This window comes from Anopheles darlingi, chromosome 2 (assembly GCF_943734745.1).
Source record: "Anopheles darlingi chromosome 2, idAnoDarlMG_H_01, whole genome shotgun sequence".
Lineage (NCBI taxonomy): Eukaryota > Metazoa > Arthropoda > Insecta > Diptera > Culicidae > Anopheles > Anopheles darlingi.
This window is the reverse complement of record NC_064874.1, coordinates 38,440,149-38,457,014: the sequence shown is the minus strand read 5'-3', so window position 1 is coordinate 38,457,014 and position 16,866 is coordinate 38,440,149.

Sequence of the window (16,866 nt, the reverse complement as noted above, 5' to 3'; positions counted from 1 at the left end):
AATAACAAAATAACAAAGCATCGCTGCTTTCTGTTCTGGTTCATTGTAAAGAGAGCAGCTCGTTACACCGTTCGACCGCTGCCGACGAGAATTGTAACGACACGATGTTGATTCGAGAAGATTGAAATAACGTTTTGATTCTCTAAATGAATGAATAAATAACAGAAGGATCGTGCGACCATTAGTTGATATGTTAGAATGACCTAGAAAATGCTCTCCTGATTCTCCACTTCAACTGATAAGAGTTTATTTAAAATGTTTTAGATAACAGTTTTCGTGGTCGCACTACTTTTCCGTCATTCTGCACGAGGAAAGCTTTGTTTCTTTTTTCCTCCCGTGATGGAGACGCCTGGTACTTGAAGTTTTGTTTTTCGGTACTTGAAGTTTCATTAAATCCATTATCAGCGCACATTTACGGATGTCCTTCACTTGGCCCTTTCGGTTCGATGTGATTCCATTAGCCACCCAGCTTCAGGTTGACCATTTATTATTGCGAACAAAAATAAATCATCGACACGGTTCTTTTCCGATCCGATTGCTGGTAAAAGGCAAGCACAAGTGGAACCAGCAAGTGTTTGCTTTTTGTTTGCGGTCCATTTTATTTCTGTCAGGACCGCTTTCGATACCCAATTTGGAGCATTGGTTTATTTATAAATATCTGAGCACAGGAACGAGCATCAGCATTGTGAGCGACCCGTGAGGCCGAGATGACCTCTGGTCAGAAGGACCTGATGGGTTGCGGTAGAACGGAAGGTGGGCTGCTGATCATTCACCATCCTTTACCCTACTTGGCAGACATTTGTGATAGCGAAGTGGTGGCCATGGCCGTGCTTGTTTAAGAGAAGCTGTTTGATTTGTGTTGACGTTCTTGGAATGTCTCATGGAATATGACCAAACCCAGCGGTGATAGATTGTTATTGCAGCTATTTTCGATCGCAGTTGAATTCAGCGGAAATACAGTGTTCTATACGACATAATGGAAATATCTGTTTCCAGAATATGCTTTCATTCTACCCTGATCTACCCTGATCATTGTCCTATTTCTCGTGATGCATTAGCCACCGATCGCAACCAAAATGGTTTCCTCAACAACAATAAAAACTGAAGCACAATAAAAAGCATATCTTTTCGTGAATTGTATGGGAAAGCAATATGATAAGCTGCTTTCTGCGTACCGAATGCCAAAGGAAGTGCACAAATCTTTAACTTTTATCGAGCGCAGCTCCGCTCGCTTTCGTTGTCTAGTTTTTAATGCGCACTGAGCAAGACTGAAATAGAAAGCGAGCTCCAGTCAGCAAAGGGTAAAGTTCAGAAGCAACTATTTCGTTTATCGCTCCTGCCACTCAAGTTATCCAGCATACAGCTACAGCAACAACAGTTACCATCACGGCTTTGGCTGCGTGTAATGGATGCATGGGAATCGAAGAAGTTAGAAGCCAACCCAAGAAGAAACGGAAACATTTGCACAGTGAATTTACTCCCCGAATGTTGCCCGAGGTCGAGTATCCGTTTAAAGACGAGGAAACAGACAAGCACGTACCGTACGAACAGTGCTTCGTAAATGGCTCGAAGCAGCAGCAGCAGCAGCAGAAACCGGTACGATCCGTCACAACGATCCACCAGCGACAGATGTTATGCTTCTGTTGCTTCTGATTACAGGCGCATGATATGCCTGAAGCATTCCCTTTGATCGATACGTCAACAGAAGCAAATGTTGGAACACCAGACAGCCAGCCAGTAAGCTAACCAGCAGACCAACTATCTTACCGATGGTATGCGTGGTCGGTGGAGTGCTGGTAGCTGGAACCAGCAGCATCGGCGGAACCGACAGTTCGAACTTTTGACGGACATGTGCTGGTGGTCTGTCCTTTGGCTTCCTCTTTCCCCCTCATCTGCTATGCAATCTACGTCTCCGTTACCATTTACGAAAACAAATTCATCTCCCGCACCGCACCGTAATGGCTGCTCTCGTTTTGCTCTTTTCCTGTGAAATTCTCCAAAGAGTTGCTATCTTGGAAAGATGTCACTTCAACTTCTTTGCTGTCTCTCGCTCTCGCTCTTTCACTCTCTTCTTCTTTAGCTTCTGAGCAATCAGTTGACGTAAGAAGTAGAAGTCGCTTTGGGGAACAAATATTGCGGAGTAGTATGAATTTTACATTTCGTTCAATCTTTCACCTATCCAGGGGAACTATTGACACAAACCACAACATAGCTGTGCTACGCCAAGTTGCGAATAATTTATAACGATTTCCGTGCCAAACATCTCATCCATTCGCTTGCTCTACATTCAATAGTTAATAGCTACGACTCTTGTAGCCACCTCTAGAATTTAGTTTCAAAACTTTTATTAATTCTGCCCGACCTAAAGATGCCCCAGAGTGCAATTTGAATTCGCTTTAGTTGAGTCCTTAAGTTGGACTGCTATGCTTAGTTTTGTTAACTCTGTCATTAACCGTTCGAGTGCAAGAGTTGATACTCCTGCAATCGATCCTTTCAAAAGTATGATCCTGGCCCTGGTGGATACCGTTCATTCTATTCTACCCCTGATACGCATTAAAATCGCATCAACTCGACGTACCGACGGTAGTTCGCTTAGCTGCATAAAACAGCTCTTCAACCTCTCTAAGTGGTATAATTTACTAGCATAAAAAACCGGATTGAGGAAAATTTTCTCGATTGGCCACGGGGACGAACTATAGTTACCCCAGCGAGTCTGTGGTGATCCCTGATACGAGGCACTCAGAAAACACCGCCAAGTGCGGTTACCTGTTTAGCAAGTTTCAAGAAGTTGCGATCTGCCCACCATCCTCGACACGGCGCGTTGCGGTTCCCCGGAGCAAAGGTGATGTCCTTTTCGCCGCATTTCTCCGTCCCATCCGTAGCCATAGATCCTTTCGAGCAGCACCCCAGCACCTGAGGGAGTGATAAGTTTTGTAGAGCGGAATGTTGGTACCCAAGAGGCTTTTACGAGTGGGTCTGGTCTCTAGAAGGCACTGTGAGCGTTTCAAAGGCTAGCACCAGCCAGGAAGCCGGGTGTGTTCGGTAGAATTCATGTGTTTCGCCTCGTGCTGCTGCTGCAGTGCATTCTCTGCCTCTGCTGCGCTCGAGCATTATTCATAGAGATAATTGTATTATTTCTGATTCTCTTTGTTCTTCCTGGGACTGGCTCTTGTGCTGTGTAGTGTAGTGAAGGGGTGAGACGAAAAGGGTTTTTGTTTTTAATTTCCGGCTCCATTTTGGATTCCATAGCTTCCATAACAGGGCACATGATGTGTATCCCTTTGCATTCGTGTCCCGTGGGTGACATTTCGAAAAAAAAAGGGGAAAAGAAACAAAACGCTGCAAACACATGCCCGCCGGTTTCGGTTCATTTCATCGTGAACCCGCGTTGGATAAAGGTGAGCTATGGGTAAATGCATCATCATCAGCAAAGTATCCGCCAAGCTGAAATGTGTGGAGTGGAGTGTAGTGGCTGCTTTACAACGTTGCAGGACGAACAGGACGGATTGCAAGCGAGCTCTGGAGCAAGCATTACATGTCTAGTGCGACTCGTTTGGTGCGGTGCGGAAGTAGAACTCATAACGGTAGTTAGTTTTACTTACTAGGGTTTTTGGGAGAATGACACATTAGATGATCAAGGATGACAGAAGAGCTACTACTTTCCTGTACATCGTTACCATTCCAGAAAAATGGGGTCCACCATTGTACATAATGACGGTGTGCAGATCCAACGACAGACCCTAAGTGCTTCAGTATTTTTACCCCTTGGTGCGGTAATTTTGCGCGATGCAAAGTGGTTTTTCTCTGAGTTCCAACTTTTGTGCTGTTTGAATGTTTGTGCATAATGAATATAATTTTTACTCGAAATTGAAAAGTTCGAAAAAAAAAAGTTGAAAATATAGAATCCAGATAAGTCGAAACAGTTATGAGTAGCTATAGCGTATAGCTGAGTAGCGCACAAATGCTTGGTGAGCTAATGCGGTTATTTCGCAGAAAGCAAACTCTTATGCATGTATGGAAGAAAGGCTCCGATTCGTAGAGTGGTAACCAGTCGGTAACTTTATTGAATTTAAATACGTCCTTATGCGACTGCCGGTGAGTCTCTAGCTGCTGTGTTCAGTTGACTCAACGTTGGCAAATCTCTCACGAGTGGCTACCATTTCATCATAAATGTCAAGATGAAGCTTTTGTTGCAACATGCGTCATAGGTATGACGAAAGATGAATAGAATTATGCAAGGTAATCACTACACAGTACCGTCAGCACTGAAACCTGTACGAGTACCTGTGAAGGGCGTAAAAATAATTAGGAAATATGCAAGTGCTAGGAAGAGACGGTACTGCTACTAAAAATTCGAGTACAAATTAGTTACTCCAACCAATTGTTTTATGAAACAGATCCGACTATTTATAGATCATGAGTTATTGAACTACTGTTGTAACATAACTTCATCAACAACAGGTCGATATGCTCGGGTAAATTTGAATCACTAACCCCGCGACTGTTTTTTGTTCTTTTATTTCTACATTACAGTGAGTGTTTCTTATGCTGATTCTTCTTCCATTGTAATTCGTGCAATTCCTATAATGTTTACGAATAGGCGAATTGTTCTGATTAATCTGCATAATTCCATAAATTTTCTTAAATATGGGAAAAATTTAATACATTCTTCGAAATGAGTATATTTATTTATAGCATCATATTCTCAAACCAAACGCTCAATGCCTTTATCAGCCCTTTATTTGAAATTACTTTAAGCCAAAGGGCCTTGCTTGATGAAGGGTTTTTTTCGCGAGATACGTGAATAAAAGCACAAGGCGTGCAACATGCAAAAGGACACTCCCAGGACACTAAAGGCTAAAGGACGACTGTCAAGCTATTGCTTTGGCCGATTTAGAGTTTCCAATGGAGACTAAAGGCAACGAATCGCCCAGAAACTTTTCCAACAGTGAATCCTGATCATCCAACCGACATCGGATCGGAACTTTGACACTCCACCACTTACACTTATGTAAAGCCTGCACTGACAGATGGGCGTTTTGTGGGAGGAGCGGCACATTCCATACTACATCCGGTATCCTTAATTCTCAGCTCCCCGTTCTGAACGCTCAACTTCAGAATGCTTTCAATCAGCAGCTACAGAATACTGAATAAGCTACTCAATTTCCTCGCAAATCAGCCTAACATAGTACTCCCATTAAACGTGTTTCGGCCACTCCCAGGTACCGCCCCTACAGCACACGCTTCAGACATCGTTCTACTACTTCCGGCCAGCAGGAGATCCGCGTGTGTGTGTGTGTGTGTTTTTTTTTTTGTGTGTACGGGAAGATTAACGACTAACCCCACCAGCTGCTGGTACCGCTTTGGCCTTCTATTGACGCACTATCCACTTACAAAAACGGTGTCCCGATAGACGAAGCGACCGAAACGCGATCCGCCGAGTAACGAGTCTCCCGATGGTCGTGGCGCGCGATGAATGCGAGGAGGAGCAGGAGGCAGGTGGAAGGCAAAAGTTTTCTAATTAGTCGCATTCCCTCCCTCCGGTTGCAAAGTGGCAACCACGACTATTCTGGTGCGGTGTCAACCGTAGATTTGTGGCCAACCGAAACCGGAAGTGCTCCGCTTGGCGCTCCTTGGATGACGACGACGAGGACTGATCCTGTGGCTGTGCGGCTTCCGAGGGCGCCCGCCCGCAAGGGAAATAGCATTACTCACCCGCAGCAGCAGCAGCAGCACGCAGCGCAGTGAATCGAACCGAAAACTTAATCTAACCCGAATGCCCGAGGCCACTCTCCAGTATGTGTGTGTGAGATGCCACATCATTCCGGTGGTGGTCCGGTGCGAGTATTTGTCTTCCATTTCGGATTATTCGCCTGCCGGCTGCCTGGTTGCCAGCGTCCGAAATTGGCATCATAAATCACGAAGCCGTAGCCAAGGTTGACCGTAGCCATTGTTTTCTTCCGCACTAGCTTCTGTACCGCGGCACAGAAGGTACGGTTATGTTCGACAGCCTGTTCCGCAGGAAGCTGGCCGATCGAAGCAAGCAATCCGTTTCGTTTGCGGTTTGAGTTCGTCAATATTGGCCAGGCGGTGTGGTCCAGATTATGGTTTAATTGGGCGCATCTTGTGCATGTGCATGCGTGCTGAGAGTTGCTAATTAAATCAAAGAATAAGACATGAAACACATTTTGTTTTACTTTGCATCACATTACTTCAACTCGTAAGGGGTGAACGTAGATTTTTTATCAGTACGTTAAGTTCATGATGCATTTTAGCTGAAATCAACTAGTTTAATGCATGATTACATAAACTAAAATGGTTGAAGAAAGTAAGCTCGCAGTTTGATAAAAATAGCGTGGCTGTAAAAATGTAATTTTTGTTGTGCTCATTGTAGCTCAGAGCCAGGAAATAGGTAAAAAGTCTATGTTTTTTCGTTCGATAATGAGTTTCTTTAAGTAACCTAATTAATTTATTTTATTTTTCATTTGATTTTTACACGTTTGACTATTTTAATAGCTGGAATGATGGGATTGAGGTTAATGACTATTTAATGCTAATTGATAAGTGAAGTATCCAATAAAGAATTTGTGATGTGACAGAAGTCGATGGATTGGAGACAACAGCTTTCATATTTCGATATACACTAAACCTTGACACTTTACACTTTAAACTATTATATGGTAATAGTTTTCTCTATAAAATTTCAGGGAAAAATGGTGAATAAAATTGTGTAGAGCTAGACAATCGACTGGTGATTCGCTTCAGGATCCTTCTCCATACAACAACCATAATTCATCATCAGCTGTCAGCAGCCGGGTTCGTATCAGTTCCGTGAACTTCCAGAACAGAAACACAACCCCGCGGCAATCAAAATCACAATCTTCCACGTTCCGTTCGTCGTTGCGTGAGAGATAAAAGAAATCAACGCACCTTCTGCGGTTATATAGTACTACGTTCTGGTGGATCACTTCAGAATCGGTCCGTGCGTGTCTTTGGCACAATCCAAACGCTAAAACATCGGCGTCACCGCGGTTCAACGCGAAAATCCGAGCGCGCGCGAGCACCCATGCCGATCATTTCGCCATTTATCACGGTACGATGAATATTTCATTGCTGTGACACGGCATCACACGTGGAAGCAGTCAGTTTTGTACTTCGTTAAATTCCCTTTTTCGCTTCCATCCCCGCCCCTGCTTGTCGCACACTTTATCCGTTCTTTTATGGCAAAAGCGCTTTCGGTGGGTGGATGATGTATTTAAAAAATTCATAAATCCACCACCCCTCGCGCCTCACACACCATCATCCCTTCTCCCATCAATTGCGTTGGTAAATAATTTTCGCAATGATGCTTACTGACGCTTGAAAAGCGCACGCCAAAATTATGGGAAAAAATCCGAATGCACAGTAAGCGACGCGAGGCAAGCGTGGATGGATCATGGTAAAGGGTAGCCTTTTTTCTTGATTTTGTCAGCTTCAAACCGTCAGCACGCCGTATTTTATGCTTCATTTTTACGCATTTTATCAGTCAGCGAATGACAGACAGTGATCAACGCGATATGCGTCACCAAAAATTTAACTCGTCTCATTCACCGATGAGTATGAGATGATGTGTTTGTTAATTATTTTCAATTTTCCCGACCTCTCATAATCAGCGTAATCGTTAATTTTTCGTCACACGGCTGTAAGGCATTTAGCTGGAAGTAGGATGAAAGCCATAAAGGCCACCGTTATCCTTCGAATGAACATTCAACTCGCTATCAACCGTTTACGAAATGATCGGCAGCATACATTTGCAGAAGCGCCCATAATACAGCTTTTCATATTTTCTTATTGCGTGGAGTAGATGCTCTAAACCCAAACTAGTGGCACGCTATTTGCTGGAAATTCTCCCGATTGCCCAAGTACACTCGCTAAGACCCCGAGGGATTTCTGAGAAATGCGCCTTAACGTTGGCTCGTGCATGATACAGTTGCAAACGGCAAAATCTGTGTTCGCTGAAATCTAAATACAAATTACCAGCCAATACGTGCCGGTACGCCACCACCTACCACAGCTGGTTTCGACGAAATGCGCGACACGGTTTTGGGTAAAGCTGCTGGCAAAGGCAACCCCCGCAACACCACCCACGGAACCAACCACGTCTAGGAGCAGGCTGCAGGTCGGTCCCGGCAGCATGCTTCCGGTAGCCGGAATATTTTGCCAACGTTCGGGCGCGCGTAATTTACATTTCAAATGAAGCACCCGGGATCGACTTTCCAACCGAAGCGAACCGAACGTCAGTGGAGCGGTCTTTAAAGATGCCGCGAAGCTACTTAAAAGAACTTCAAGCTCACTGTTTCTGGAAGTGCAGAGTGAAGAATAGAAAAAGAAGAAAAAGTCGAGACGCCGTCGTACTGTTTGATTTTTTATTCCACCGTTTCCACCTTTGGTGCTCCTCTCTCGGACGAACATCGAACGTGGTTCGATGCACAAGCGATGGAGCGATGGAACCGCAGAAACCGGCGCCTGGCAAAGCGTCGTCGAGCGCAAGGTACGGACGCTGATTGATCGTTAGGTTTTGTTGGTTTTCCATTTCGGAAGTTATCAATTCGGTGCCTTGCTACCGATGCCGCGGTTCGTTTTGACAGCGTGGAAAGCACGTCGCACGTACAACGACGACCCCCAAGTCGTTCGAATCAAACGAGTATTGACATCGCAAGCTCGCTGCAGGCCGAACGAGATGAATTGGTAATTTAACTGGGTCAATCATCAACCCTCACAGGCATACGATTGGCGATTGGGTTTTGTTTCACGTTTTTTAAATATATATGTTCCGCTTACGCTTGATTGAGGTCCCAGCGTCGTCGACGTCGTCAGCAAACCGAATTGGAAACAGGTATTTCGAGGTATCTAATCCACATCAAAGTCTCGAATTGCGATTCGCATCAATCAATCAGTAATTGATTAACCGCCGGTCGCGGTCAGCAAATGGTCGCGGTTTTCCTTTGTTGGCTTTTTGGTTTCAATTTCGAGGCTTTACGACCCCCACCCCGCGGTTCAGGAATGGTTTTTCATTTGATAAAAAGGCATGATGAGGACGTGGTATAATGGGGCAATCGATGGAGGTCGCAACCTCGACTCTGGTTGCAATGTTTCATTACCGTAATTAAAGTAATGGTGTGGGGGATGTTGAAACACTATTCTGTACAGCAATAAAACCGCTCATTTCAACCATTTAAATTCGTCACAAAAGTGAGAGTGAGAGATACAAATGCTCGTGAACTTCCCATTGAATCGTACAACAATCGTGTGCTTTATTCGTTTTTTTGTTTATTTGTTTATTAAATACAAAAAAGTGTATGTTCCACATGTGACCTAAACACAGAATCTTAAAAACTAGACGTGGCGTAGGCTAACAAGAGAGAGTATTGGAAACGCGAATCAGGCAGATTGAAATCAAACATAGAGTAACGTTGGTCAAATTGATTAAACATAAGCGGTTCATTGTAACTGTAACGCTGCCTACGGAACTGTGGGACAAGAAACTCGTTGTTGCGAAGCGGACGTCTAGGGACGTGAACAGAGAGTCTAGCCAATAAATCAGGGGCGTCAATAGAACCATTTAACAATTTACCTAGGATTTACGGACAATTTACGTAAAACGAACAACTTGCCGCCTCTACAGTTCTAGTTCTATATAGTATAATATAATTGTAAACCAGATGTCGCGGGCAAAGAAACGCAAAGCGTTGCGCGTAAATTTTCGCTGAACTTGCTGCCTAGCATAACACCTAGATCACATACTTCCTCACGCCGTTCAAGAGTCTTGTTATCAAGCTTGTACAGGAAATTAAAAACATTGTTCCGACTTATGGAAGGTGATGACGCAACACTTATTTACAGATATACACAAGTCATTTAACGCACACCAATCACGGTAGCTCATCAATTCATCACAAATCAATTGCAACTCGATGCTTTAATCAAATTATTGACTAATAAGTGAAAACCAATCGAGCGTGTAGTAGAGAACCCTTTAACTGAACGTATTAGAGTTCACACTTCAGAGCAATCCACTTCACTGTCAATGATCCCTATGAATGAACCCATGTAATAAAGTTAAAAGTAATGGAGAAAAAAAAATGTCAGGAAAACTAAATCGATACCGGCAGAAGTTATCACGGGTGTCCTCTGTACACGATGCACTCGCAACAGGAGAGTTACAGTCAACAGCTTACACACACACACACACACGCGCGCACACATCATGTCACTATAGGTCGATGTACCGAGTGTACCCTAAATGGAATCCCTTTCTTTTTTCGTGCATTCGTCGACATTGCCTTTCAGGTGTCCCTCTTCCGACCATTCACATACACGGCATGATATGACACAAACAACGATCCGCACGCAAAAAAGGGAATGAGGGTAGGGATAAGGTTTAAAGTGAGGTGGTGTGGCTTACAACACGACACAACATTTTCACGACACGTCCTTTTTTCCCCGTCCCTCTCAGGGACGACCAGGTAGAGGCCCACGTTCGACACAAACACGCAAAAGCAATGTCATTTCCGCACCCAGTGCCACAAAACCCGCCCCTCTTTCTTCTACTATTAGAACTCCACGGCGCGTTCGGGATCGGTTGGTTAGTAGTCAGTGCCGGCTGCCTATCCTTCCGAAAATCCGGTCACGATCGATTAAGCAAAAGCTGCTGAATCATACACCTGGGATTCCGGCAGTGGCGTCAAGGGTGTCACAAAATGGCTGGCCCACGATGTAAAAGCTCCTCGTTGCTCCTCGCTGCTGTCTCTTGCGTATGTAGACCAGCGCTGGGTGTTTGTGGATTGTGTGCCCGTTGCGTCGATTTAGGTTTCTATATCGCCCCTTTTTTTCGAACGTTCGGACAAACACAACGGTCGGATCTCGTTTTTTGTGTGCAACACGATCGTGGCCACAAAATACCGGCCTCACGGGGTCCCGGGGTTGGTTGGAAAGCAGCGGACTGCATCGAATCGCGAAAAGGCAAACCCCGAAATGTGTCCTCGTGTTTTTTTTTTTTATTTTTGTTTTGCATTTGCGGCAACACCCGTTCAACGACCCGTTTTGCTCACTCATTGCTCCATTGCGTGGCTCCCCTGGTTCACCGGCGCAAAACAAGGCAATGAAAAATGGTGTGCTGTTACCACCACCACCATCCTGGCTCGCTGCCTGTCGTTGGCGTCACGGACATTCCAGGTGGAAAACAACAAATCTGGGAACCCCTGGGTTGATGTAGTGCTGGCACCTTACGCTGCTTATGGCCATTTCGTTTTCCGTTTTCCTCTCTTCGATTCTGTTCGCTGTTCGCGTTGACGAAAACAAATTGTCATAATCAAATCGATCCAGATAAATGAGGGGACTTGAACGGAACTGGGACGCGCATCTCCTTCCAATTCCCCGGTTTTAACCTTCCCCCCATCGCGTTTATGGTGAACCCGAAAGGGGAGGGACCCGTAAGGGCAGCATTATAAATGGTCGAAACAGGTCAAATTGTTCCGTTCTTCTGTCGGTTTATTGTGCAAAAGCGAAATTGATTGATCGGTTATCGGGAGTAATCGATGGATGATGCTGTTCCAATGCTCTCTGGTCGTCGTCCGGTTTTTCTTTTTGTTCTGGTCCGAGATCGGTCGTTGTGCGGGGACTGCAGAAAGGAGGAAGGAGGATACTGCAGCCGGGTGTTAAACACTTACACAACTGGATTACTGCTACGGTTGTTGGCAATAAATTTGATTACGGCTTATCGTTTTCAATTTCAGCTTCCATCATGGTTTCCATCCGAGAGGGTTAGTCCCACCATATTCTCCTCCACCCAGCTGCCCCATTCGCCTAACAAAGTCACGTCACGGTGCGATGCGATGCAGCGTACATTGTGTGAACCGAAGTCCGGTCCGGTCCGGCCCTGGAGCAAAGGTACAACTTTGTTGTACCCGGTAGCGGCCAAATCCATCTAGTAAAGTCAGCAGGTCACAAACGGGTGACAATGCACCAGCAGGAGCAGCACGAGCAGCCGTCTGGTGACCCAAGTAGTATGTAACCGGTGTAACCGGGTTTCGAGTGGTGCACAAATCGAGTTTCGAGCACATCCACTGACCGGTCCGGAGCAGCATCAGCCAGAGTTTGGAGTGAAATTCAATTTGACTCACTTAACCCACTCGGTTACGGCATCAACTGTCACATCGGGCGAGCGGGTTAAAGTTTTCGCCGCCACATTACGGCACCAGTGAGAACACGGCACTCGCAGTGCACATTACTCAGTGTGTGTGTGTGTGTGTGTGCGTGTTGGAGGCGCCCCAGGTGGAAACACTTTCGAGATGGCTAAAACCACCTCGGGGTGGTGAAACTACACGCCACTTTCATTACCTCCGGCAGTAATCCGGACATACCCATACCACAGTGGCCGCTCGCTAGTGGAATGCATAATTGAGTTTCGTGTAGTCTTCATTACGCGTAAGGAGTACCGGGATGATACATTGTTGATTTTGTGCAATTATCAACACACGACTAGTGCCTTGTTGGGTAAGAAAAAAATAAGAGTGAAACAAAGAGTGAGAAAAAGAGAGAAAAAGAGAAAAAAATAGATAGAGAAAGAGAAAAAAAAATAGATAGAGAAAGAGAAATGAACATGCGAATCGAAATAATGTTACGTAATAATAATATGTTGACAAAAAATGGTTAAATATAACTAACAACAGCTAAGAAAGCTTCACCATAGCAAGGTGTACAAAAAGTGGGACACAACAACTACACTGCCGGAAATGCCTACTACTAATGTTTTAATTAAAAGTTCTCCATCCACTTTGGTGCAGCCACTACGCCACGAAAAAAGTCCAAAGCCCTTCCATTGAAAGCAAGGTGGTAGGGATACGTCTCCCTTTTCAATAGTTTCCATCCTGCACAAACATACATACAAACACATCGGCATAATGCCACCAACTGTAGCAAAAAACATGCATTCCAAGGCACAGGTTTCACTCGAGATTGTGCGAGGTGTACGATGAAAAAAGGAAATAAAAAAAACCTGCCGCATAAATAGTAGATGACGAATGCTCTTAGCGGCGCTACTTGTGTGCGACGCTAGAGCATTTCTGCACCGATGCTGCCCCCGGAAGCCGTTACTGTCACTTGCAGTGCAGTCGGCGGTGTAGCGCATCAAGTGCCATTCTAGCTGCCTCTGCACTTAGTGCCAGTGCCGAGTAGAGATTTACACACTCATCGCTTGTTACGGAGAAAGAGTGAAAGAGAGAGAGAGAGATACCAAATGAGCAAGAATAAGCGAGCGAAGGGGCTTGGAGCAATTATGAAATGCTTGACTGGTTGGGGAGTCCGTGTTAATTCTTCTTCTGCGATTTCATGGTTACATGAAGCAAAAGAGATCCGGCGGAGGGCTTACCCGGTATGTAAGTGGATCTTTTCTTTTGATGCTTCTAATTCATTTATCTCTTCTATATTCACCCTAGGAGGTCCTCTTTGAGGGAAGTTTTCCCGTTTTGCCCTATCCTGTTTGTCTATGAACCACAGCTTTGAAATTCTCGTCATTTTCTTGCAATTTGCAATGCATTTAAGTGGAGACCTTATCGACTATCTTCCGTTATTTTAATTAATGCGTCCGGACGCTTCTCTGTTACGATATGTAATGTAATGAGACTTTGAATATCATGGCATGGCACCGAAGAAAAAGAACAGCCGCACGAAAACAGCATCGCATCCTCGGAAGGTTCGCTGGAGGTTGTTTTTAGAAATGCGTTTATATAATATCCTCTTTAAAGTACTGAAAGCCCAATCCAAATTTCGAAGCATGCCAAGGAAAGCTTTTCGAATGCATTAGGTTGCAAAACTAAACCGCATAAAGCTACATGCAGCAAGCGTTTCTATGGAAAGCAGACACATGGCATGGCGATGATAAATGTGAGGGAAATGTCGGAGAAAGAGATGGACAAGGAGGAACTGAAGTAAAATAAGAGAATCATTATAATTCTAATCCACCCAAGCATTAATAACCTTAGCCCAGCATTCTATGCTCACAACTTTTGTTCATGAGCATGACAACATGACCTGTGCAGAGACCTATCTCCTATGCAGACATAAACTATGCAGAGATTATCTGGTGTCAACGACGATAGGTACCACACGAAATCCTTCAGCTTTTCTCCTCCCCCATTTTACTTATAACATTTCCAATAAAAAATAACCTTACTCTCCTTGGCATTTGAAATTGATTGTTTTTAAATTAAACCATCAAGTTTCCTGCTCGTCATTCGATCTTCATCCAGTCTTCATACGCGACTATTTTTCCTTTTAGCATAGAATGAAGCTTCGCATCCCGTATATTGAAGCTCAGGTTTCCATCATTCATCTTCCATCTATTGAGCATTGAGTTTACATTCCCCCTCCCTGGTTTTGTTCTGCCGTGGGTCCCGGACGGACCACATCACGAGACAAAACACGCGCTTGGTCGCGTGTAACTCCTCCTACACCACTCGCTGCTAGCGCTAGCAAAATGAATATGTTCAAAATTGAATTGAAATCTAATTTTAAAATTTGCGCACTCCGCGGTCCCCATATCGGGGGTGGTATGCTGTGGACCGTTCCAGGCACCGAACGGCCCGAACCCATCACATCACCAGAGACCAGCCAGTTGATATGATGATGTTGATGCTTGGGATTGTGCTCAATCGTTCCACGAACGGGCCCGGGGCTTTCGCTTCCGTAAGCGATGTCCAGAGAAAGTCATTTCCCGTGCCGCTCAACACAAACCACTTCGCACTTGTCCGTGTGCCAAGGGGAGCCCGGCCGTACCAAAACACTGGCCGTACCGAGCAAAATTCAATTCTCTTGCCCTAGATCCACGGGTAAAATAAGCGGCTCTAAAACCGTTACTTCGTTGCTTCGACAAAAAGCCCCGTCATTCTGCAAAGGGCCGTACATACCCGGACCGGTGCTTCTAGGTCCGGAAGAAGAAGGTTGAATTCGAGCGCCAAACTAAACCGTGTAATCGTTCGAAAAGCGAATTTCGAGCCGATGATCGAAGGAAAACAAAAGCCAAAATTTCAATCTGAATTCGGTTTCGGTGGCTATTTCCGGGCCGGAAGAGATGAAAACTGGCATCCCAGTTGGCACGACGGTGGTGACCGTTGTCATTTTGCCAACGAAGCCAACGAGAAACCCCCCGCCTCCCCCGTTTTCCGCGGCCACCTACCTATGCCCTGGCGTAGTTCGAATGATCGAAAGATGTCCCCCATCCCCGAAGAGTTCTCGGCTCGCTTGGCTGGGAAGACATTACTTAATTAGAAGTGACATAGGACATGATCGGTGGAGGGGCCACGATGAGAACAAGGCGAGGGTTTGACAGTTGGGTTTGCTGTCAGTTTCGACCTTCACCTTTTGATGACAGCGTTCGGCTTTCGGCCTTCTGGCGAGATCCGTGAGGCGAGTTTGGTCCGTTGTAGTAGCCTTTGAATGGTCGCTGCTTGGAATTGCTTTATGCGCGATGGTGGACGGTGGCATCAGTTGAGTAGTTATCTGCATTATTCATTGTTTGGTGAATGATGACGTTGCGGTATCGATATCCGATCACTTGGCAGGCGTAGTAGAGCTTTTGAACAGCGCCACGCAAAGTGAGCTCAAGTCAAAATCACTTTCCCATTCTCAGCTTGCTGGCCGGCTGGCAATCGGAACTTCAAAGTCAACACACTTACCTAATGGTTTGGCCTTTCAATGGCGAGTTTGTGGTTGTTGGTGGTGCAAAGCAAGCAGAAAGCTTAGTGCTTACACTATTCACGAGCAGCAACTGGATCGATCGAACACCCACCTCACTCTCCGCTCGGTCTTATCGAAGCTTCCAGTCCGTGAAATCTATTATTTAGCGCGATAGCATAGCAGGCGAAAAGGCGTCCGCGCTATCTGAGTTCGTGCGTCGATTTTCACCAAATTATCTCTCCTTAAGCCTCTCCCGGCTAGCCAAAGTACGGTGGCGGTGGAAACGTTGGCATTCCACGGCCAACGTATTCGTAGAACGATCCCCCCAAACAAAACGACGCCTATCACTGAAAGCATTTTCTCGTTCGATGAACTTCCGCCACTTTCACTTCGCGCACTTCCTACGTCTCCAAAATCCATCCCTAGACTCTCTTATTGCGTCTTCGTCTTCCTCGACGGTGGTGGTGGTGTGTGTGTGTGTGTGTGCGCGTCTTGAGCAGTGAGTGAGTCGCGTGTAGTACGACTGAGGCGACAATGGCGGCGAGCGCCATTCAAAGGGAAGGGGGGAGGTGAGCGAGACCGACTAAAGTGGCGGTTCGCGTCTGAAAACCCATTTCAATTAAGACGTGAACCATAATGGAGGGGAACTTTTTTGGGGTCTGCTGTTTGCGTTCGGTACGGAATGGCAACGGAAAGTGCTCGTTCAATTCAATGGCGGCCTTTTTGGCAGGCGAAGAACTGTTGGCGACGCCAGGGGGAAAAGGACTCACGCCAGACTGCGTGAAGTACCACCGGACGGCCATTTGAATGGAATGGAGGAGGGAAATGGGTAGCAAAGATAATTTTGGAATTTCTTTAGCCAAACTGTTGATTGTAATAACAAGATACGAGTTATGGAAGGAAAAAAGAGAGAGAGGGAGAGGTAGAGGGGCTCAGAACAACAAATGACCGTCCAACGGCGGATTGTGCGGATGGTCATTCACAATCGTAGTTGAATGGTACGATGTACGAAATGAACACGATATTTTCATTGAGTTTTTCCTTCAATTCAGCTTGTAACCACTTCCAATGTAGGCGAAATTAGTTCCTCCATTTCGCTACGGAACACACGATGGAGGCGCCAGGTACCTCATAATTTCAAAAGAAAAAAAA